General features: G+C 32.6%; 1 long non-coding RNA gene across 2 annotated transcripts in view; it reads left to right on the plus strand.

Annotated features, from left to right (window-relative positions):
* The window catches only part of LOC104851296, a 47,022-nt gene that overhangs the window by 4,536 nt on the left and 16,832 nt on the right, over positions 1-25,654 (plus strand). Inside the window, exons 2-3 of one of the 2 annotated variants that reach the window (XR_777171.1) lie at positions 927-963; positions 15,121-15,266. This is a non-coding gene — a long non-coding RNA (uncharacterized LOC104851296). Of the gene's footprint in view, positions 1-926; positions 964-15,120; positions 15,280-25,654 lie in introns of those variants that run through there. The other variant, XR_004515275.1, reaches the window with a different exon arrangement.

A 25,654-nucleotide genomic window follows, 5' to 3' on the forward strand; every position in this document is an offset into this window, starting at 1 on the left:
TGATTTGGAAACATTTCAGTGATACTTATTCCAGAAAAATATACCTACAGTGTCTAGGAAAAAAATCTTCTCTTGAAATATAGTTCTTCTGCTAAGGTATGAACTCAGTCTCATTAAAACCTTCTTTAATTGGTCTCACTGCCTACTCATCTTCTGTCAAGAAAAATTTGTTGATTTTTAATCCATGATCTACATGTCAACACTTCCAACTTCTTTCCAGTGCTCTTTCTCTGTATTGACCAAAATTTTAATTATGTATGTATTATACTAATTATCTATGGCCATATCCATTGTTCTATTTAAGAATTTATTTTTATACAAATATATTAATAAAATATCTGTATGTACTTGTGTTGACATTTCTGGGGCCTTTGTGTTGAAATATTCCCCTAGCCATTTTTTTTAAAGTTTATTTTGTAAAGAGATCTTGCTAAATTATGCAGGCTGGGCTCAAATTAGGATTTCAAGTTTAGGAGTATCCAGTATCTAGAGAAGGACAAATCAATAGTCAGTGGGAAAAATGGATAGACACATGTATTAAAATTTCAAGTTAGAGGTAACAATAATTTTTTAATTTGACCAATAGACACTGCCAATTTATATTTGTATGCTGGACAGTTTATACAAGATCAATATATTAAATAATTGGATCGAAGAAAATTTCAAATTCACTCTGTCATTCTTCTTTCATCCATCTATTAAGAGAACAAAGAGACATGCTTTCAACAAAATGATATATTGTAGTTTGGTATAGTGTGTTTATTATCTCTCTTTGCATTGTATGAAAAGGTTCAAATTTTCACCTTGACCCGGGTTGTGCATCAATAGAAGCAAAAGTTTCACATGTAATTTGAATAATTTAAATTTCAAATATTTATTTTCAAAGCAAATATACGTAACTTAGAAGGATATCATTTTAATTCTAGCTTCTCCCGGAAGGATGCATGACAACAGGATATGGAGGTAGGCAGTTTATTTCAAATATGAACACCATATGCTTAACTGATAATGTCTTTTTTAAAAACGGAAATCCCCTGCCAAGCGTTCAGTTGAGGAATTGAAGGCTGAAACATTTTCTGCCAAGTTAGTGGAGAGCTGTCCTGTGTATAGCAGAGATGAAATTTCACCAGGAGCGTTAGGGTGCATAAGTTTGGAAGCCCTGGGGAAGATGAGACTCATGTAGAAAATGCACAGATGTATTTCAGGCTTCTGTTTGCTGCTACACTAAATCAGTACTTTATGCTGAGGGATGATCCAAGATCAGACCGAAAGATATGGTGCTGCATCCAAAATCACTAGCTTCAATAGTCTTCTGACAAAGACCTAACCTAGGTCAGGGATGGCGAACCTGTTAGAGCTCTCAGTTACCCACACCTGACATGAGCAGCTCACGTAAGCACGTGTGCCATGAGTTACCCCCCTGCTCTTAGCGCGTGGGATATAACTCAATGGTGCAGACAGAAACCTTGCCCAAGAGGCCATTACGGAACCTCTTTTCTGGTAACATTAAACTGTTCAAGTTGAGTTAAGTGAAGACTTGGTTAAATATATGCTTATATTATTTCTTTAAACTTTCAATTTGTGAATAATCTGTAGCATTTCACAATAAACTTTTACTAAATGGCATGTACACTTGTTACGGTGGTGCTTATTTTCTGGAAAACAGGAAATTACGCTGATATTTAGTGATATGAAATAACAGTGCCAAGATATTTCTATTAATTAATTATAAATATCTGCATGATCAAAATGTTGCATGTGTGTGGAGATAAGTATATTTTTGCAATCAAAATTTTCTATATATAACAACAGTGTTATTACCATAAAGCAAAAAGGAGTATAGTTTATTTTTTAAATTGTTTACTGCAAAGATACATTTCATTTTTACTGCTTCATGGGGAATTCTGTAATTGGCAACATAAACAAAAGCATAATAATTTACCATTTTAATTTATTCACATTTTTAATAGATTTTAGAATCCATAAAAGGACTATTATATTGAAGTATTTTTCATGTTGGGAAATGATACTGGTTTAAATATTCAAAGCAATTATAATTTCTACCATGCAAAGAGAAAAGGTGTTTTCATAATTAATTGTAATAGGGGATACTCATAAACAGCTTGACTAGCTTTGTTATTTTCTTTTGCCAAATTAAAAGTGAGATAAGATTTGTATTAGCTATTTTTCACCTGGTATTATTATATAAGGATTGAAAAAATTATTTAATCAAAATCCAGTGGACCCTCAAGATATGAATGATCTGACATATGACTGAGTTGGGTTATGACTAGAATTTCAGTTTTAACTTATGAACAAAGTCTTGAGTTTCAACCCAAATGCTGGCCGCTTGTGCTTCCAGATGGTTTCAGATGCTGATCTAACTCTTAAAGAGTTCCAGAAGGAACATTACAGCATTCTTTCCTGTGTGGGGTTAATTGAGAAATACTGGGCCAGTGTCTCTCTAAGGACACTGAGACCTGCCTAAGAGAAAATGTGGCTTAAAATCATACAGGAGAGAGACTTTGAGGGCAACAGACCAACTTGAGTTACAACCAGCCTGTAGGAATGAATTGAGTTCATAAATCAAGTCCACTCTAATATATGAGAGTTTGAAATATGGGTTGGATTCAGTGTATCCACTGAATACTGGTGGAAGAAGTAATTCCTACGTCTATGTATTTTATTTATGATATTTGCACTATTGTGTTGCTTCCCGTGGTAAACACACTTTCCAGAAAAGGCTGAATGGTAGCTTCCGTTGCATATACATTTCTGCACATGAGGACATTGCCACTTCCACCGTGAGGGGAGTGTGCTCTCCAAACTTGGATCTGCAGACCTATCATATGCTTTACTTTGTAAGATGTGGTGGAAATGCTATTGTGTGACTTATGAGGCTAGGTCATAAATAGAATTGGAGCATCTGCCTCATTCACTCAGACACAGATTTGGGGAATCTGATCTATGTTTCTTGGGATACTAGAAACTCTACCTGCCCCCAAAATACCATAGGAGAAAGTCTGTACTAGGTAATGGAGAAAGACCGCATGGAGCAGATGTAGACTACACGAAGAGATGAAGACAGATACAGAGACACAGGGGCCCCGTGCAGCCTGGGGAAATCACAGCTGCTCCAGACCTTAATGTGTCATCTTCCAGCACTGCCAGATGGTGATCTCCTGAGAGACTCTGAGCCAAGACCATGCCACTCCTTCCTGAATTCCTGACCAGGGAAATTGTGAGAGACAATGCAATTGCTCTGATTACTGTTTTTGTAGGAACATGAACACTTCTTGAGGAGAATAACCAAAGTTTTACATTTTTAAATCATTAGATCGAGGGGCCGGGGATTTAGCTCAGCGGTTCGGTGGCCTGCCTTGCAAGCGCAAGGACCTGAGTTCAATCCCCGGTACCAAAAAATAAATAAATAAATAAAAGATAAATAAATAAAAATAAAAATAAATCATTAGGTCTAGTGAACCTTTCTAGCAAATACAGAACCCTGAAGAATAAAATCAGTACATGAAAACTAATTATGATTCTTTTTCATGAATGACTCTAAGACAATTAATTTCTCAAGCTGCTGCTGGATAGCTTAATCTTTATGTAAACCTCAAGAGAATACATGAATTTTATATGTAAAATGTACCAAATTTATTATAAAAACACATAGAAATTTTTGAGGAAAGATATTCAAGATATATTAATCAACTGCTATATGGAAAAAAACATTTATTTTATATGAAAATAAAAACGCATCATCTTTTTTTCCAAATGGCATGAAGAACATTGAAAAAAATCCCTGAATTCCAAGTGTTTCTTTTTGTTTTCTTTCGTTTCATTATCCCTCTATTGTCTGCTCACCTTTCAATGGCCACGTAACTTGTGAGATATAACTGAAATACCCTGGCATCTTTTTGGGAAATCTCAGCTATTCCCAATTCCTTAATTCCTTCAAGTCCAATTTTTACTTCTCATTTTCAAGAAATCTATAGAATGCACATGGGCTTTACCTATTTCTCCTTGATAAAGAGAAACCATTTCAAAACTCAACAGTTTAAAATAGTAGCCATGATTTTTGCACCTCAATCCATGAGTAGTTTTGCTCATAGAAATAATCGTCAGTTGTCACCTGGACTTGTTCGTATGTTTCCATGCATGTGAGTGGTGAGTCATCTATAACAGCCTGATGCACAGTCCAGTGATCGGTTTGTTCTCATCTGGAACCCAGGAGGGATGTTGTATCCACACTTTCTGTCCAGAACAGCATAGACTGGCACACATGAGAACACACAGTTCTGAGGCCCAGGTCACAACTGGCATTTATCCTTTGTTGTAGTCTCTTGGAACTGGAAGTTCATAAAGTCAGTTCATAGTCAGTGGTGGGGACTGGTCTGTCAGATAAGGAAACCCAAAGCTATGTTCCAAAGGAACACAAATAAGAAATGGGAAACAGTGCCACTTTCACAAATATCTTCCCATTGGAGCTAATGGTTAAAGGAAGGAAAAATAGTATTTTTTTCTGATCATCACTATATGCTTTCTACGTTTATACTCTTGTTATTGTTCCATATTTGCTGTTTATCTTCAGTATGATATTTGTGATAATTATAAAACAATAGCATCCATATTAATAGATTTTCCTTTTAATTAAAACCTTACATTTACTAGTTACTGGACTAATTTACTTATTTATTATATCTAATTTACATCCTCAGAAATTTAAATAGTTATGATTATTATGATAAATTTATGATTAAACATTATGCATAATAATTTCTATAGGCAATTATGAATGAGAGTTCACCATTTCCCTCAGAGAAAAACAATCACCTTTGCATTAACATATGAATACCAACATGGTCTTACACACTGCAAATTATTTCATCATCTCTAATGTGTCACAAAATGCTCTATATAACTGAGATTGCCAAATTACATCTCACAGACTGAATTTGGCTGGGCAAACTCATGTTTGCAAACAAAACTTTGTTGGAACAGAGCCATGCTCAAATATGTATTATTTATTACCTCCTCTGTGACATAATGACTGAGCTAAACAACTGCAACAGAAATGCAAAATTGAAATAGTTACTTATGACTCTTTATCGAAAAAATATGCTGACTTTTGTTAAATGTAAACTCCATTAGGGGAGAGAATATTTTAATTGATTTATTTCAAAATCTTTAAAAATGAATCGCTTTTAATCAATGAATTTATCAGCTTGTTTTTATTACACACCATACAACTGAAACTGATATAAAAACATTAGACTGGGGTCCGGGGATTTAGCTCAGCGGTTCGGTGGCCTGCTTTGCAAGCTCAAGGACCCAAGATCAATCCCTGGTACCAAAAACAAACAAACAAACAAACAAACAAAAACATTAGACTAAAACGAATACCCTGGATGAGGATAGTTGTGAGGTGGTTAACATAAGTTTGAAAACATTTTCAAGTGTAGTATAGATGTATAGATTCATTGTATGAAGGGAGTCAATTTAACTATCACTTTTGTATCAGAGTTTGCTAGTAAGATATAATATATAAATAAATATATTAAGAATCTATCTATCTATCTATCTATCTATCTATCTATCTATCTATCTATCTACCTATCTATCTATAGGGAGGGAGAGGAGATAAGAGAGGACAGGTTTATTGTAGTTCACAGTTTGTAGAAGCTTCAGTTCATAGTTGGCTGGCTCCAAGGAAAAGGAGGATGGCAGAGGAGAAACAGTTCATGGCAAAGCAGGGTGGGGAGAAGGCAGCAAGTAAGCAGCAATAGTAGCTTATTTCTGTCTCTTTTATCTTCTATCCAGGCTACTCAGCTTAGGACAAGTGCCAAACCAGTCAGTGGACTAACTTAGTGATCACATACCCTTAATTGCAGCAGGGTCACACATTCTAAATCAATAGACTGAAGAAAAAGCCCCACCTAAAACTTCCTGAGCCTCTGGGTACATCTACACCCAAGGCCTAGCATATATATTTACCTAATTTTTGTATTACTTCAATGTAAAATGTACCACATCAATTTAAATGTATTTAACTATCAGTTCTACTATTAGTATGTTCATCTAGTCACATGTTAATATAAATTTTTCACATGTAAACACAATGTCTCAAAATTAACTTTTCATAACTGCCCTCTTTTATTTATTTATGTATTTATTTACTCATAACTGCCTTATTAAGTGCAGGATTTTTTCAAATTTCTCACAAACCACAATGAATAATATTAAACATTGAATTTATTAGTAATCTTTCAATAATTGCATTTTCTTTATTATAACTTTAACTGTGCTAACCATGATTTCAAACCTGCTCACCGTTTATACTTATTTGCAGAATATTACATTTATTGTTTCCCAAAGTGTTAAAAGTAGTCATATGTACTTTCTTGAAAAATTATTAGAAATCTTTCAAAAAGAGAACTTCTCAAATGCCCAAGCCTCTCTTTATTATCCAAGGTGTAAATATCACATCTGTGCCTGTATCACTTCCCTTCATTTCAGGCAATATTAGAGAATGTTGACATTCGAGAGGCAGATTCCAGCTTTCATCTGAAGAGTCATCCAACCTCTGAGAGGAAATATTATTTTAAACAGAGAAGTGATTTATTTTCAAGTATTATGGAATCAAGATTTTTTTTAATTTTACCATAGCATGCATAGTAGTAATTCACTTGTTCATTTGTTCAATAAGCTTCTTACATATTCATGTATGCAACCTTAGTATGAGACTTTATGAAACCACAGATGACTAACTTGTGCTTCTTTCCATAAAGGAGCAGAAAAGATTTAGAGATGTGTGCAGACCCTAAGTTGCCCATGAATACATAATGCATTCCATTTTCCAAAGTATATTTGTAAGACCTTCAGACTTCCTTCAATCCATAAGGACAAATATTTTACAGTTAAGTTTCTTTTTCTTCTTTCAGGTTCTCCCTTTGTAATCATGCAAGGGCATTAACTTTATATACTTTGGAGGCTGTCTGTATTTTATCAGTTTCTAGAAGCTTTAGTTCTTCCACTTTTGAAGAAATATCTAATATTTTTTTCCAATTATTTTATTAAAGATTGCAAACATACATGTCAACAAGAAATGAAGATGCAAAATAAAAATTTCAAATATATATATATATGATAGCAAAAAAGGATATGAAATAAAAATTTATGCTACACAGGCTGATAATCAAAATACATTATTAGTTTGATATGATCTTCAAACGTTATATGTTCTTTCTCATTTTCTTTTCATATAATATTTTTTAAATAATGTAATCACAAATATGACAAAGTTATATATTATAGTTGAGAAACTGTCATCAAAATTTTATGATTTATAAACTCCTTGGCTTTATTAATTTGATAAATATCATATGCTTGTTGACTGTATCACTTACTTTTTCTAACAAAACTTCCCACAGAAAAGAAATATACTTATATTTGAAATCCAAGAGCAATTAAAAGAGTTCACATTTTTAAGATCAGATTTTTCTGTTTCTATTTTCTTATATCCCATACTTATTTTTATTATATTTTGATAAGCATGATAGAATTTAACACCAATATATATGTAGTATTCTTCCCAAATAAATGACTATGAATTAAGTCAAGCATGTAATTTAAAGAAATCATAAGATTGCCAGAGAAAATATCAATACGCCAAATGTGCACAATCCTACCACTTACTTTCATGACCATGTTTCTGATTTAATAGTGCAGACATATATGTAAAAACATACCCCCCCACATATTCACAATGCATATTTTCTACAATATAATATATACTTTGGTATAATAAAACAGTGCAGTGATGTGTGTAATGTTTGTGATTTTGGTGATTTGAGAAAAAACAAATATCTTAAGGGAGTTGGAAAATTTGTAATATGTACTAGATACTAAATGATATTAATATCCACTTATTTAAATATAGTTATGATAAAATTTACCTAAAAATTAATATTCATTATCAATAAAAATAGGTACAAAGATATTTTGATAACATAATAAAATTTGTCTTAACAAATTTCCAACCAAATAAGCTGTAGTGACAGAAATGGAAGTTTGTAGCAGGCAGAGATGAAAGAGGAAAATGACAGATGGACCTTAATACTATTCATACTACTCATATATACAGAGTTCATAAATTCTCAAATAAAAAAGCAAAGAAAATGAGAACCAAAATAACTCATCAATTTGGTAGACCAACATATAATGACAAAGATTAATGTATTGATAAATTTTAAAAATATGAAACGTAAAGACTGAGATTTAGCTCAGTAGTGCTGCACCTGCCTAGCTAGAACAATGTGCTGATTTTAATCCCCAGCACCAGGGGAAGAAAAAGAAAAAAAAGAAACAAATAAGAAAAGAGAAAAGAGGTATATGTGATTTCTAACATACTCAATAGATAAAAAATAAATTGTTTGTAATCTCTTCCTCTTGAATTGTTCCCTTCACAAGGATGTAGTGACCTTCTTTGTCTCTTTCAATCAGCATAGGTTTGAAAATTTCTTTGTCTGTAAATAAGATTTCTACCCCTGCTTTTTTCTGGGCTCCTGTTACATAAAGAAGTTTTCTTAAGGGGAAAAAATAAGACTCAAGACTTGTCATGTAGAGGTACAAGATCCCAACAATGAATGTAACTGTACTGTATCCCTAAAAGGTACCAATAAACTCAATTAAAGCTGAAAAAAAAAAAAAAAAGAAATTTTCTGTCCTTTCACTTTCAGTCTGTGGGCTTCTTTTTGCACTAGGTGTGTCTTGTATGCAACATATTATTAGATTTTGCTTCTTAATCCATTCTGCCAGTCTATTTCTCTTGATTGGTGAGTTGAGGCCATTGATATTGGTGGTTATAACTGATAGGTACTAACTTATTATTGTCGGTTTTTTTGTGGGTTTTTTTTTTTTTTTTTTTTTTTTTTTTTGCCTTCTGTTATTTTCTTACCTTGTCTATTTGATTGCTAGGCCTCATTGTGTTCTTACCTTCATTGTCTTTTTCTAGGATTTGTTTAGAATTTGGTGTAGTGCTGGTTTGGTGTTCACGAAGTGTCTCAGGTGTTCTTTATCATGAAACTATCTTATTTCCCCATCCATTTTGAAAGAAAGTTTTGCAGGATACATCTCTAATATAGTTCAAATTGCTTCTTTTAGTAAATGATGTCTGCAATTTCTCATTATTTTGAAAAATTGCCATTTAAATTATGACCTTCAGGGGTAAAATTCTCCCACAAATATAAACATTATATTTTCCCCCAAATAGTCTTCCATTAACACCTTTGCTTCATGTGATTACTTTTTATTCTCAATAAATTGTCTAATATAATAACTATTTTTACTTGTATAATTTTTTAAAGTTATACTGTCATGAGTATATACTTTCTTTAATTATATTTTGGACTATACAATAGCCCTATTTAATGTTATTTGTTTTCCTTAAAACTTATTAAGTATTCAAAAGTATTTTAAATGAATGACAATTTCAAAATTTTAGATAAAATTTTCAATTATTGTTTGATTTTTAGGCTGATACTAGTAATCTTTAGTGGTCAGTTAACCATTACATGGAGTTCAGCCTTTTCTTCAGAATTGTGTCTCTTGATGTAACAACACTGTAATTGAACTATCCTTCTAATTTCTGTTCTGCATTAAACACTTACATTAAAATACAAATGGACACGTTTGCCCTGAAGAGTGGAAATTTGCAGCCTTTTTCTTCATCTTTGTCACGCAGTCCATTTTCTCCAAATATTTGTTCAACATTTTCTTATCACAGATAATTTTTTGGACTACCCCAATAAAAAAACAAACAAGGCCAATTCTGCCCACATACTATCTATCCCACAATATATTTCCATGTTATTATGTTTTATGAATCTTGTATCTATCTACTTATCATTTACGTGTATATCTGTATTATTTTTCTAATTGCGTCTTGTCTTCTAAGGCTCCCATGGAGGGCTAATATTTACTTTTCTTGTTATCTGAGATAACAAGATCTAGCGAATCTAACACGCAGTAAACATTCCATAAATACTTCTTTTCACACTATCAGCTGGACATTATAGTCTTTCTGGAATATTAATGGCTTCTTATTAATTCTACATATTTTAAATGTAGAAATATATACTGATTTCCACAGTGGTTGCACCAGTCTACACTCCCACCAGCAGTGGAGAAAGTTCTTCCCACAGCCCACCAGCATTTGTTATTGGTTGATGTCATGAGAGCAGCCATGCTTTCTGGGGTGAGGTGGAATCTCAGCACTGTTTTCATCTGAATCTCTTAAATGACCAGTGATGCTGAACATTTTTTATGTTTATTTGCTATTTCTACTTCTTTGTCTGAGAAATGTCTGTTGATTTCAGATGTCCATTTTTGGATTGGGTCTTTAAATTTGTGAGGTCTGAATTTTTAATTTCTTTATATTTTCTAGGTAGTAGACTTGTCTGAGGAACAGCTGATAAAAATTTTTCCCACTTTGTGGGTTGTTTCTTCATGCTGTTGGTGGTTTCTCTTGTGCAGAATCTTTTCAATTAGAAGAGCTCCCACTATGGAGACACTTCAAAGAACTAAGATTAGTGGTTCCATTTGACCCAGCGATTTGTCTACTGGGTATCTTCTCAAAAGAATTGAAAGAATCATACCACGGTAATATGTGCACACCCATGTTCATAACAGCACAGTTTGTAATATCTAAACCTTGGAAACAACCTAATTGCACATTGACTGGAGACTGGATAAAGAAAATATTTTGTTATAAAATAGAGTACTACTCAGCCATAAAGAAGGAGAAATTAGAGACATTTATTGCTAAATGGATGCATACTGAAACCATACTATCAAGTGAAATAAATAGGACAGACATGTCTAAGTAACAAATGGTGTCTCTGGTTTGAGAAACTGAAAGTGTAAATAAAAATCAAAAGCCATAATAAATAAAGTGAAATAGGAAGAAAAATTTGGAAGGGGAGGTGGAAGTGGGAGGGATTGGGGAACAGAAAGAAGGAAAAAGAATTAATATAAGAATATGAAAAAATTGAAACAAAGTCTTTGCAAATAGGGAGAGGTGGAGGGATGGAAGGAAGCATAGGGGAATGGGGGAAAATAAGAATCAAGATAGATTATGTAACATTACAAATTTCCAATGATGAATGTCGTTATATTGTATAACCAGCATGTACCAAGAGAATTAATTTTTAAAATGTACAAATACATAAAACAGGTAAACTTTTATATTAGTCCTAAATCACATGCTTTATTTAGCTCTTATCTGAAGCAAACAAGTCAAAATACATACAGCATAAATGGTCACCAAATCTATTCATAAGTAACTTGTATCCAGACAATTAATCCAATATTTTTAAGAATATTGGATTGTCGCCTGCCTTGCAAGTTCAAGGTTCCGAGTTCAATCACCAGTACCAAAAACTAAAAAGTAAAAAATAAAATAAAGAACATTGGGTTTTTTTTCATAATTTTCTGTGAAAATTGTAGAATTCTCCTTTATAAAGCATAAACAATATCAACTACTTTCTTGCATTTTGTCCTAAATTATTTAATGAACAGCAATATTTAGAGAAAATTAATAACCTTGTTGGAGATTATGATGACTAAATTTGGCACTAATGCATTCCTCCAAAGCTACACATTTTGGATTAAAAGAGAGTAAATTCACTTGCATAGTGTTTGTTCCCAGCCTGTCCTTTCATGACTCTGTGTCCCAGTGTCTCACTTTTGCAGTAGGTTGGGTCACTTTCAACACAGATTGGGAAGGGCACACATATTTTAAGTTGAGTTAGCATATTTTTATTTTGTTTTTATCCACAAACAAAATCTCCTAGATCAATGCTGCACCTAACTAAGTTGAGGAAGCATTCCTGGTACCATACAGGATGGTGCTTTAATTTTAATTCTGGAAGAATTGAATTGGAATAACCTATTGGATTGTGATCTATTTAGGAGACAACTGTCCGAATAAAGAGCTATTTTGCATCATTCAAATCCTGCTTTTAAAATACAAAAGACCAAAAATCATAGAGACTTCTGGCCAATATTAAAGTTAGTATTTCAGTATTTCATAGCTATGTTAAATATTTTAGGAACTCTAACTGCATGTTAAACTATTCTATATACTGAGGAGATAGCCACAAATGACAAAAACATTTTAAAACATCACGAATTCTTTGCATCATAAAACTGACATTATAATTAGGAAAGAACAACTGATAAACAGATAAATAAAATGAAGTAAGATTCAATTCAGTTTATAATGGGTACTAAAACATTAATTCTGGAATCTCAGAAAATTATTTTCAAGAAGACAGAGAATATGAAAGTTAGATGATTATAAGAGACACTGAAATAAACTAAGTAGAAAAGACATAGCAGAAGTTGTTTTAGACGCTTCTCCCAGTACAAGGCAAAACAAAGAACTGTACAGAAATGTAATGTTGAGGCATGAAGCATGATCTGTCAGTCCTGGGATAAGTCTGATGGGTTTGTAACAACAAAGAGGGTAATGCACTGGATTTTTACTTTTTAAACAAAATATTGGAGATGAGATTGGGAGTGTTGGGATAGAAATGGGAAGTGGTGAGTCCAAAAACATAGAATTCTAAGGTGTCTTTCAAATTTCACAAATGAAAAGAAGTGGCTGAGACTATTCCTGGTAGCTGTTGGACCTTTGGTGTCTGGCTGCAGAGAGCTTTGGTGAAGCACATATCGTTTTAGAACATCTTCAGTGTCGTTTGACTGTTTCAGTGAACAGTTGAGTTGGAATGTTAAACAGAGGCATATAAATAATGAAGCAAATAAGAGAGATTTCCATCATCATAGGTTAAAATTCAGGAAAATATGTTTTTGCAGATTTTTTTCCCAGTTTCTGCTAATTACGTGAAAGTACATGTGATTTAGATAACAGATATATAAGGAAAACTGTGGCTGCTCTGGAAAAAGGGAATTTTTGATACAGCAGAGATAACCTATTTCAGTAGCTTCTATCATCTCCAGTTAATCCAACATGTCATAAATTAAATGAGCCGAGACAAAAGGCCCAGTTTTGTGATTCTTTAAACTTCTTGGTTTTTGTGGAGCACTGTTTTTCAATGGCCTTGGTTCTAGTTCCTCCAAAGCATTCATAAATTTTTAACCCTTTTAAAAAGCCTTTCCTGCCAAAACTTTATGGAGCCAATTCTGTTTAACTATTTAGACTTTGATCAGAAAGGCAACAGGATATACTTAATATGAACAATAAGTGAAACACATACAGCGAAACGGAAGTATCACTCTACTGACATTTTTTTCATGAAACAAAGCTTTATTTACTCTCCACACATTTATATATTGGCCTTTACAATAATCACTTTTACATTAGCCAGTTTGAGTAATTTTCTTTTATGTACACGTATTTAGCTTGCAAGTACTGTCGTAATAGAAAATTGATGAACAGGTTGCTTAACCAACAGAAATTTATTTTCTCACTTGTCTCAGAGATTGAAATACTAGATCCAGGTCGTGGCTGTGTTGGTTCCTAAGGGGGACCCTGGGAATGTTTTCGCTCAGAAGTTATCAGACTTTTAGATGTCTAGCGTCTTTGAGTCTACTCAACATCTGCCCAGTGTAATTGTCTATGCTCAAGTTACCTTTTTCAAGAGTTCATCAGTAGCTTTGGACCACATTTTCCACCTTATGTTAACTTAATCACCTCTTATTTTAGCTTAATTACTTCTCTCAAGATAGCCACATTTTGAAATATTAGGAGTTGCAACTTCAACATATAAATTTGAAGATATATGTAATTCAGCCTATAATGGTTAGTAAACATTATTAATTCTGGTATCTCAGCAAGTTACATTCAAGAAGACAGAGAATATTATTTCCAAATGCAACACATGTATTTATTATATTTCACAATGCATCCAACATTTTCATATTTATTTCCTTAAATGATAAAGAAAACTTCACTAGGTCAGTGTGCTTTTGTTTTCATGTGAGACAATACTCAACTAAGAGGCTTCACATGTTACAAAAGTTGTCATATACGTATTCTGCAGCCGTGTAACAGTGAGAGTTTGGGGGTGGTGTAATGGAGGAGGAAGGTAAGAGACAGAGATGATCAAAGATGAGATAATAATAGGAATAACAGCAATGAAATCAGAGATTAAAATAAACTCCAGCCTTGAAATCAGAAGATAGCCTATTGTCCTAATGGAAATTGTATTTATGTTGATAATTATTATTTGGATCTATATTTTAACTCCTTTTTTTCTCTTGTTGTTGTTCTTTGCCTGTGTGATGACAACACTTGACAGTTACCCAGGCCACATGTTGTGTTTTTATATGTTAATGTTTATAATATGTAAAATATTCATGATATATGAAATGTGAATGGTGAATTGGTAGGAGACTGGAATTCATTGTGTAACATCGATTTTGAGTTGCACTTACCCAAGAAATATATTAGTTTGAGAAAATGGATTTTTAAATTTTATGTAAGTATTGGCTCTGAGAAGAATTTGGCACAGTGGATTGGAACTGTATAGAAATCAATAAGTCGTATAGAGAGAAAGGAACAGAGGGGGAAAAGAGCAGGGATATGAAGAGGAAGAAGAAACTTTAAAACTTAAATTTACAAGGCAAATAATGGAAATACGTAACCAGATTGTTTTTTTCAAATCATAGAAAAGAAACTGATACAGTTTCTTAATTTGGGAAAAGCAGATATTTCCTCATGAATTCTGTCCTTATTCCATATACTGTTTGCTTTAATAATCATAAAGGGAATTATATCATATTTAAATTTTTACTTGGAAGTTTTGTGACAAATTTAATTTGAATGTGTTATTAGAGAGATTAAAATATATACCGTACTTACTTTATTCCCAGAATTTGTCTAGCCGCTGGAAGACAGGAAATCTATTCCTCAGTTCTCACTCATATCTGATTTACAGCCTTCGGAAGATAATGTTTCCATAAGTGAAAATAAAGGGCAGCTTCACATTACAATAACAAAATCCCCACACGGTCTACTTATGAAGGAAAGTGAACTTATTTTGGTTCACGGTTTTGGAAATTAGGGAGTTCCTTCATTGGTTTTTGTCTTTGCAGAGGGCAGTGCACCCCAAGCTCCTGCATGCGTGCAAATGTAGCCTCTGGAGCCAGGAAGGAGGGGCAGGAGAACAATCGTTGCTCAACCCACTTCATGGAATACCTCAAGTGACTGGCGGTCATCGCACTGGATTCACCTCTTAAAGGTCCACAGCATTTCCAAATGCAAGTAGTGTTATCCCAGGGGCCAAGTCATTAACTCATAACATTGTGGCAACAAGTACCCATATCTGAGCTTGAGCAGAGGAGATTAGTACAATAAAGGGCTATCAGTTTGGGTGGATTTGACAGTAAGATTCAGTAAGTTTTTAAAAAGTGTTCTCCAAGTGTTTTCAGTGAAAGGACTCCTTAGCACGGTTTTCTTTTCATGTTTTTAAGTTTTGAAATATTTTCTAAAAAACATAAAATAATCAGCAACAAGAATTCAAATAAATTATATTCATACTTCAAGTGTTCACCAACTCTAAGTTTAAGACAAGCAAAAATATGTACAGATGTGCATTGAAGCGAAATTTATAGATGATATAAAAGCATGAATTAGCGCTGTTTAAAAAAATCCTAGTTTTTTTTTTGTTGTTGTTGTTTTGTTTTTAAGAGTTATAAAAATAATAATGCAAGACACATTTAGGACCTTTTCATTATTTCAAATGTTTTGATTATCATTCTGTATGGATATGAAGCCCTGATGTTTTCTTCCTACCATGCCTGAAGGCAAAATTAGTCATAGATCGTGATTGGAGAAATAGTTTTTCTTTGTAGGTTGCTTTTTTTCTGTTTTCAATTGCTTTGCCAACTCAAATGAATGCCATCTTCATAGAGTGCTATAGAAAGGAGCAACCTAATGAAATAGAAGATAAAAAAAAAACCCATTGCAACATAATTATCGAATCATGTACAAACCTTGAAAGGTTAATGAGCTCTCCAGAGAAGATGAATGACAGGTCCTGAATCTGTTGTCTGCCTATAATCCACTTCCAACATAATCCTAGTCGTAAAGATTTAACATATTACAAGTAATCTGGGATGAATGTTAACTGCGAAAATGGTAATTTGAGTAGCTTGAGCTTCACTGATGCTAAAAGAAACATAATTTGATCAAGAGATGAAAATGGAGAATTTAAAATTTAGAAGCTTGAAAAATCAAAGCACACCTTAATGATCAAAAATTGAAATGAATAATGGAAGATGATCTTTCAGTTTATTCATCTATATATCAGGCAAGAGGAGCTTCATCTTTTCATTCCTCTTCCACTTTTATATAGATTTTCAACTGTATAATTAAGCAGTTATTTCTCTGTAATTAAATAATGCAATCATAAAAAGAAAAAATGATACAAAGAGAAAAATGTTTAGCAGAGGAAATTCGAAAGACATTGATTTTACTAAAAGTACAGAAATGTAACATGAAGCTTGACAATACTTTCATGCTTCCTGTTTCTTGGACGGTCACAAGCTATACTAGAAGACAGATTTCAGTAACACTGTCAGGGCAATCAGTTTATGAATTGGGGAATAAGATAAAAGTAATTTGTAAATAGAATTTGTGAATTTAGTAAAATTATTTTTAATATAGTCAAGGCAATAAACATTTTTGTTTTGTATATCTATAAAGCAATTTCAATAAAATTTGGGGATGTGTAGAGGACATGTAGGAAAGAGGAAAATGCACAGTACCTTGAATATCAAAAATTATTGTCCCACAACTATATAGCCTTTTTCAGAAAAAAAAGTCAGACTCTTTTCTGTTAAAAGCACTTGCCCACCTAATATTTTCCCTGAGTTCTGAAAGTATTTTATTCCAGTGTTGTTACTATCCCAGTATTGTTATCTAAGGGAAATTTCTATCCACTATTCTTTTATTATGTAAGGCAATTTAATTTCCTTTTATCAACTAACAATCTTGCTAATCTAATTATTTTTTTCTGGACAAACTCTTAACCACTTTCTTTTTTTAATACTATTACATGAGCTATCTATCAGTGAGCAGAATTTCATTCTTGATTCTTAATGTATGGAAAAAATCAGTGATATAATTTAGTAGTCTGCTTGTGATGCAATTACTATAAAGTAAATTGCACAAATATAAAGGATAATATTTATGTGATACTGGGTATTGAACCCAGAGCATCATGTATGCTAAAGTAGTGCTCTAACACTGAGCTACACCCCTAGGCCCTAAATGATACAATTAAATAAGTTTAGACACTCATCCAAGAAATCCTTGCCAAGGCCAACGTTCAGAAGATTCATCCTTAATTTTTCTTCTCGGAGTTTTACGGCATCACGTCTTAACAATTTTGTTCTATTCATTTTAATTTGATTATTTTGTGTGGTGTTGAATAATCAAATTTCACTCATTCTACATATGAATGCCTTATTTTCTTAACACCATTTGGTGAACATCTCTTCATCGCTACAACCCTTATAGATGAATGCTATTGTCTACATGTTCAATTTTGTGCCAGTATCATAACCTTTTCAATACTGTAAATTCATAATATATTGTGAAATTCAGAAATGTGATGCTTCTACCTTTTTTCTTGTTTCTCAATATAGCTTGCTTAGTCATGGTATTTTGAGGTTCCATATGACATTCAGGAGTTTTGGAGGGTGGTGGAATTCTGTGAAAAATTTATTTGGAATTTGGATGTCAAATCTATGCATCTCCTTCTGTAATATGAACATTCTGGCAATATTTCTTCTTGTCCCTGAAAATGGGACATCCATTAAATGTGTCTGCTTCATTTCCTTTCATATGTGTGTTGCAGTTTATAGTGTACAAAAATTTCACATCCTTGGTTAAATTTATTTCTAAGTATTTTATTCTTTTTGAAGTGATTATTAATTGGGATTGGTTCCTTGGTACATTTTCTCAGATTATTTATGGTTAACTCAGTCACTGCAGAAATGTAGCTTATTTTTATGTTTATTTGTAACATTTAACTTAGCTGAATTTGTATATTGGTTCTAACAATTTGCTTTGTAGAGTCCTTAGGTTTTTATAGAAATAATATCATGTCAGTTGCAAAACTTTTAATTCATTTTCTTGCCAAAACACTCTGGCAAAGACTTATTATGTTGAGTAGATGTGGTGAGAGTGAAAATTCTTAACTTTTATCAGACCTAGAAGAAAATTTGGTTTTTGCCATTTAGTATAATGATACCTATGGATGTTATACACATGATTTTTATTATATTGAGATAAATTTCACCTGCGCCTAATATTTGAGAGTTTTTATCATGAAAATAAGTTTAATCCATCAAATGCAGTTCTGTGTATGCTTAGATGACCACATGGTTTTCATCTTTCTTTTGTTAACATGGTACATAATTTTTTTTTAAATCACTCTTGTATACTTATGATAAATCTCACTTGGGTGGTGATATATGCTTCTTTTGATGTGCTCTTGAATTAAGCTTGCTAATTTTTGTTGATACTATCTGCACCTAAGTTCATCAGTAATTTCTTGTAGTTTTCTTATGTCTTTTTCTAGCTTTGCTATCAAGTTAATGCTGGCTGAATAGAATTTGGAAAAATTCCCTTCTCCAATTTTGGGAGAATAATTGATATTGATTTTTTTAACATTTAAAAACAATTCACATGTGAATGCATCTAGCCTTGGGCTTTCTTATGTTAGAAGGGTTTTGATTGTTAACACGTTTTTATATTTTAATTCTTTTTAGGCTTTCCATTTCTTCTTATTTCTGTACTGTCCAGTTATTGTGTTACTAGAAATTTGTCCATTTCATCTGGGTTGCCCAATTTGTTGGCATATAATTATTCGTAATAGTTCCTTATAACTTTTTCCATTTCTGTGAAATTGGCTGTTATGTTTCCTATTTCTAATATTATTTATTTCACTATTTCCTCTTTTTCTTCTAGTCTGTGCTTTCTTTTTTTTCAGTTAATGTACTATTAATTTCATCAACATTGTATATAATTTTCCTATACTTTATTTCTTTTAATTCTGCTCAGATAATGACTATTTCCTTCTCTTAACTTCAGATTTATTGCTTTTCTAATCTTTTGAGGAATATTAGGTTTATATTTAAGATCCAGAACATTTTTAAACAAATTGGAAAATTCAAGCATGTTAAAATCAAACTAACCTCGACACTGTATATATTATTTATATTAATACTTGTATTCCTGTCAACTTATATATGAGGAATATTTTTATCTCATTAAATCTCTGACTTACAAATACTGAAATTGTAAACATTCGCAGGTGTACTATATAATACTCACTGTCTGCTTACAGATGAATCTGACTTACAAACAAGTCTCCTTGAATGGAAGTAGTTTATAAGTTGGACACTTACTGTAAAAATAAAGTCATAATAATAATAATAATTGACTATTTGTTGAAAACTGTTTTTTCTTGCTATTCTACTACTGTGCTAAGCAAGTTTCACAAATTATTTTATTGAAGTGCCTTAGCAACTTTTCAGTTTGTTTTGTTGCTATTGGTGCAATTAAATAATAAGATGAGTGACATTTTAGTGGTCATATGATTTGTCCAAAATTATACAAATTGCAGGAGAAATCTAAGCATACATAGAAAATCATTTTATGGACTTCTAATTCAGTAAGTTCTGTTAAAAATTTAATTTCACATGTTATTTGCTTTAATAATCTCTCCTTTTAGAGAATTAGTGAGATATAATAATTTTCCTTACATTTTAATGTTCAGCAATAATGATTAGAAATAGCATCTTATTGATTAGCAATTGAAAAGGAACATTAGATGTATTGAGTTTAGAGAATAATTTACTTGTGGGCTCATAAATGATAAACTAAAAATGTGGGAAAGTTATCTATGTAGTTCCTTAGAAGGACTCCTTTTACATTTTGAACCTCAGTTTTTGTTTGTTTGTTTGTTTATAGTTTTTTTTTTTTGAGACAGGGTCTCGCTATGTATTTGAGACTGACCTGGAACTCACTATGCAGCCCAGGCTGGTCTCGAACTCACATTGATCCTCCTGCCTCAGCCTCGTGAGTGCTGGGATTACAGGCATGCTCCACCATGCCCGGTTTTAAACCAATCCATTTCTTAAGAAGTTTATCATGAAGAAAACAGTAACATTTTTCCTTGGTAATTTCAAAACAGGTATAAATTTAAAATTGCTCATATAGTAGAGGGCAAAATTCAGTGGAAAAATTATGCTAATTAACATTCATATGTCAAATATGACTTACAAATATCAGATATATCTAGAGATAAGTTGACAAGGTCTAAAAATTCCTTTCACTTCATAAATATTTTGATTCCAAATACTTATAAATTAATTGTATACTTTCTTACACTAAAAACATGTTGAAGATCATTTGCAGATGAGCTACTTATATGCTTAAAATAGACAAAGCTCTGCATATAACCTAAGCACCATATTTATGATTTTCCATCTGTGTTAGTTTTGAAAAAAAATAGTGGTCATTGACTTTGTTCAACAGACTGGTACATGTGTAAATGTTCTTTGTCCTTTGCAACACTTGATAGTAGTCTGAAAACGTTAATCCTGTGAAAATAAGAGCTCTTATTTGGTAACACATCACTGGGGAGAAAGCTCATATGAATATGAATTTTTTTTAAAAAACTGTATTCCGTGACAAAGCATAGTGGTGTCACTGATACTGAAGGCTTGGGTGATAAAACACAAGGTGTTTATACTTGAGCTCACTGTTCTCACATGCGAAATGTGAAAATAATATTTAAAATATAAATAAATTGTTAATGACTATTATGCAACACATTACATAATACATTATATGTACTATATGCACATGTACAAAGACAAGCTAGTACAGGATAAAAGATTCAACATTTAATTTTGTGAATAAAATCAGATAATTAAAACAATATCTTTAATATAAATTCCTTCATATTTCAGAGTATAATAAATAATTTTATGTATATATTTTTATATAATACAGAAGAGAATATAAGATTAAATGGGGCAATAGATGGAAAAACAAAAAAAATATGTTGCCATGGGCACATGATAAGAAAAAAGCATTTTACAGCACGGAAAAAATTATAGAGAGGAAAATGAAAAGGTATTATTGTTAAATACACCAAATTTGCAAATACAATTCTTAGGTCTATGAGAACAGTTCTAGGCACAGAGAAGTAAGCATACTATAGAAACATGGTCAGATTCCCTCAAATCCCAGGACAAATGTATCTGTATATCCATGGGCTTTCATACCAAGACATCAAATTTCCATTTGAGTGCTAAACTTTTCTGCTTCTGTCAACATTCAGCATCTTTAAAACCAGATGTAAAATATTAACTTTCTATTCCAGCTTTTGCAAATTCTGCTGAAAAAAAAGGAAGTTAAATAAAACATTTTCCATTTTGAATGATATTGCAAATAGATTTTCCAAAGATTTCTTGTTAAGATGGAATAATTTACTTTTTTTATTCTCATGTACCTTTTTCTCCTTTGTGTATGCCAGATTTTTCCATATTTTTATTTTATTCTATGTAGTTTAAAATATTTACAACAGGAAGTCATAATTTTCCTTTAGGATTTGCAGTCAGACATTTGAAAGGAAAATTGAAGTATCCATAAGCAAAGGAAGAAGCATGGTTATTTAAAGAAAAAGACAACAGGGGAAAAGAGAGCAATATTTTTGTTTTTGTTATTACATAATAATGTATGCTATGGCTTGTAGTGGGCTCTCAAAAGTCATTTTTTTATTCAAATAATTTCACATCATGCATTGCTCATTCCTTTCAGACGTAACATGATGATTTTTACTAACATTGTAAATAGAGTGAGGTTGATATAGAGAACAAACAGGAATAGGCAAAAAGGTAATCTCAGACGTACTTAGGGTTCACTTCCCACCAGATCATAAAACAGCTCACCATCAATCAATATTCTGTGGGTCAAACTGCTCTTGTTCATCCTCCTCTGAACATTTTCAAATGTTTCTTCTAGACAACACTGTTCTTTCCGCAAATTTATCTTCTTACAGAAAGGTAAGGCTAGACATTTGTCAGGGAATTTATTTGATAAAGAGAAAAAATAAATACTCCTTCGAGGTCCATCTGATGATTTAAACACTAATTAAGATTTTATAAAAATGAACATTTTTACATTCCAACCACACTTATTGAAATGTTGATTAAACCAGAGCTGTTGCCCTCCTACCATATTCAGTAAATTGCTGTATCACCCTCAGCCATACTGTGAATGACCCCGTGCACAGTACTTTACTTTGCATAAAGTCTAATCCCCACGCACTTATTTTATTATTTGACTATGACACACTTGTTCTGTTGGAGGAAGCGGCTATTTTTTTGGGGGTTGTTATAACTTTAAGGTCACTAATTTGTTGCAGGTAAGCCAGCATTAATGCATATTATGTTATTCATTAAAGATCATATTTTCTCCACGCAGGAGATTTCTCTCTTTTGTACACTGTGAACAAATGATTTAAACTCTGTTTTATCCAGAATATATCATTTCTTACTATCTGGGTCTAAAACAACATTAAGCTACTCAGAATTTCTCCTGATTTTCCATCCATTAACTCCTTCATTGTCGCCCGAGTGACCCTTTTCATGTTCAGAGTACACGAGACTATATTTTTCTTTGCTCCAAAACTACAGTACATTCTAAAAATTATCTACTCCACTCTGACTCTCCAAATCAGTTTTGGATACTAAATGTTCTTTAAAGTATTCATAATCCAGTGACATGGTACATTTTTGCATAGAAATCAGTTGCTTAGTTAGTTTTAGCAAAGATCAGCCGATTTTATCATTGTCTAGTAACGTATCAACAGGTAACTACAATCTTGTCTGCCTTTCATATTACACGATACTGTGTTAAGTATTTCATATACAGTTTGCTATTTATTCTAAGAAACATGTTATGAAGTTCTGCTTTTACACTTTTTTAACAAATGAAATCCTGAGACTTAGCAAGATTAAATTACCTTCTCGGAGTACAATATTGCTTACCTAGCAGAGTTGAACCATGCCAAATTGATTCCAAAGATTGTGCTGTGTGCTGCTGTTCCTATCTTGAATTTACATATTTTCTGTGAAATGTATTTGAGTTCACCTGCCTGCTATTATTACAGGAGCCATGAACTATTTCATCAGCGCCATAAACTCTTTTCCCAAACTCCTGCATTGTGTTATCACCAGATCTTTTGCTTTCAAGAACATAGGCTCTCACTCTGCTGCTCAGACTTTTGCATTCTTTTTACAATCTGTGTGTGACTTTGAGATTTTTGGGGCTTCATAGTCTTCATGCTATTATTCAAATCACCACTGCAATTGTTCACTTTTTTCATCTAAGACAACAGAACTTAACTACTTGTGGTATTTGTGAACAGCAGTTCGGTCTACGTTGTTCCAGCCTCATGTAGTAAAACACTGCTGATACTGAACATGATGACTTGATTCATAATTGCATTCCATTCAGCCACTTGCTTTTGTTCTGAAAATAGCTCATAGAGCACAATGCGACTCATAATTGTTTATTCACTTTTAAAAGAATTTTTTGCTTTGTAGCTGTAGTATATTATTTTGTGCTTAGTAAGAAGATAAGAAGAAAAAATAATTTACATATATTAAAGTACTAGATCTTATTTTGAATTCACTGAATACCTAGAAACCCATAAGGTAAGTAGAGGTTTCAAAAGCTATGTACTTTGTCTGCAAAACTGTTGTGTGTTTGTGTGTGTGAATGTATTTATGTGTGATTTCCAGAAAAAAGTATCCACAATTTTCCAGAGCTTGTCAAAGAACATCTTGACATAACAACATAACTGGAAAAATTTCACAGTTGTCATGTATATGTACATATAGAGAGATAAAGAAATTATGGATTTAATAATTTAATAACCTCTGAAGCTACCTAGAAATCATGCTTTTTCAGATTTGATTTGATTTGATTAGATACAGTGTGCTCATTATTTTTCCTATCTGGATCATTTTCTTCAGGTTTTGGTACTCTTGCAATGATACGTATCAGATTTTGTTCCTAGAGGAATGGCTATTTTCTTGGAAAGAAATCATATATTAAAGCATACAGGTGTGCAACCGTGTCAGGCCTGAGAGAGGAAGAACACGAGGTTTGAGTTCTGTTCTGCCCAGAGCTTTTGTCAGCCAGCAGCAAGGAAAAAAATAAAGTAATAGAGAAGGAGATATAAAAATCTATGGCTTGAGGGGAAAGGGAATAGGGAGCAGGCACTGCTACTTTAGAAAACCAGTAATGGCAATTTTAGTTGCAATTTGTAGCTGCATTTTTCTGCCAAAATAAACATGGCTGTGTTGTTTCTCACAATTTTTCTTACTATCTTTCTTAGTGATGAAAAAGGAAAATCCACACTTTACCAATCAGTTAAATCATCATTTTTTGAAGACAAGGAAAAGGAGAAAATGTTCTGTCTAGTTTTCAAGGATGTTAGTCAACACTTTATTTCTCTATTAGGAAACACGCTGCACAGGATTATTTCTTTCCTCTGAAGATTTGAACTTCTGCTTTTCAGTTTCAAGTTTATAACCTAGCAAATATCTCCATGTGGTGACCATATTTTCCTACATTTACCAAATATCTATCACCACAAAATGACAAAAAAAAAAACCAAACCAATACTTGGCAAGGTGTTTCTGGGTATGTACATGTGTGCATAAACAGTCTACAACATTTTAAGTCTGACCAGTAACCCAGAATGAGTTATCATTTATTTTTATTTTTTATCTTCACTAAGTTTCTTGGTACATTTTAGGTATACATTACAGTTATATTAATCATTGGGATATTGTACCTTTATATGACTTATCTTGGCCCTTACTTTTCCCTATTCCCCAGCCCTCACTTCACCCCCTCTACCCTTCTTTGTTTACAAAACATTGTTTCCATGTTTTCCCTTTTCACATATTATTTGTTTTCCATTTTTCCCTTTCCCCAACCCCTCCCAAATCCTCTACTCTTTTAGACCTTTTCTTCCTATTATACGATATCAATTATACATTTGATCCTTATTAAGACTTTTAGTTTTTCACACAGAAAAACTCTTTAGTACTTACACATGCATGACTTATTACTTTCACTTGAGAATATGGCCTTAGTGTGCATCCTCTTAGCTATAAATATCTCTAGTTTCTCATTCTTTATGGATGAGTAGTACTCCATTTTATAGACAAACCTAATCGTCTTTATCCAGTCTCCAGTGATGGTCAATTGGGCTGTTTCCAAGTTTTAGCTGTTAAAAATTGTGCCACTATAAACATGGGCAAGCATATATCTCTGTGGTATGATTCCTTTAATTCTTTTGGGAAGATATCCAGAAGAGGAATATCTGGGTTAAATGGGACTTCTAATACTAGTTGTTTGAGGTCTCTCCATATTGATTTCCACAGTTGTTGCACCAGTCTGTACTCCAACCAACAATGAGGAAGTGTTTCTTTCTATACACAACCCCACCAGCATTTGTTATAAGTTGATTTCTTGATAGCAGCCATACTGACTGGTGTTAGATGCAATCTCAGTGTTGTTTTCATCTGC

The sequence above is a fragment of the Fukomys damarensis genome, unplaced genomic scaffold, assembly GCF_012274545.1.
Source record: "Fukomys damarensis isolate Sample0158 unplaced genomic scaffold, DMR_v1.0_HiC HiC_scaffold_35, whole genome shotgun sequence".
In the NCBI taxonomy this organism is placed as follows: Eukaryota; Metazoa; Chordata; class Mammalia; order Rodentia; family Bathyergidae; genus Fukomys; species Fukomys damarensis.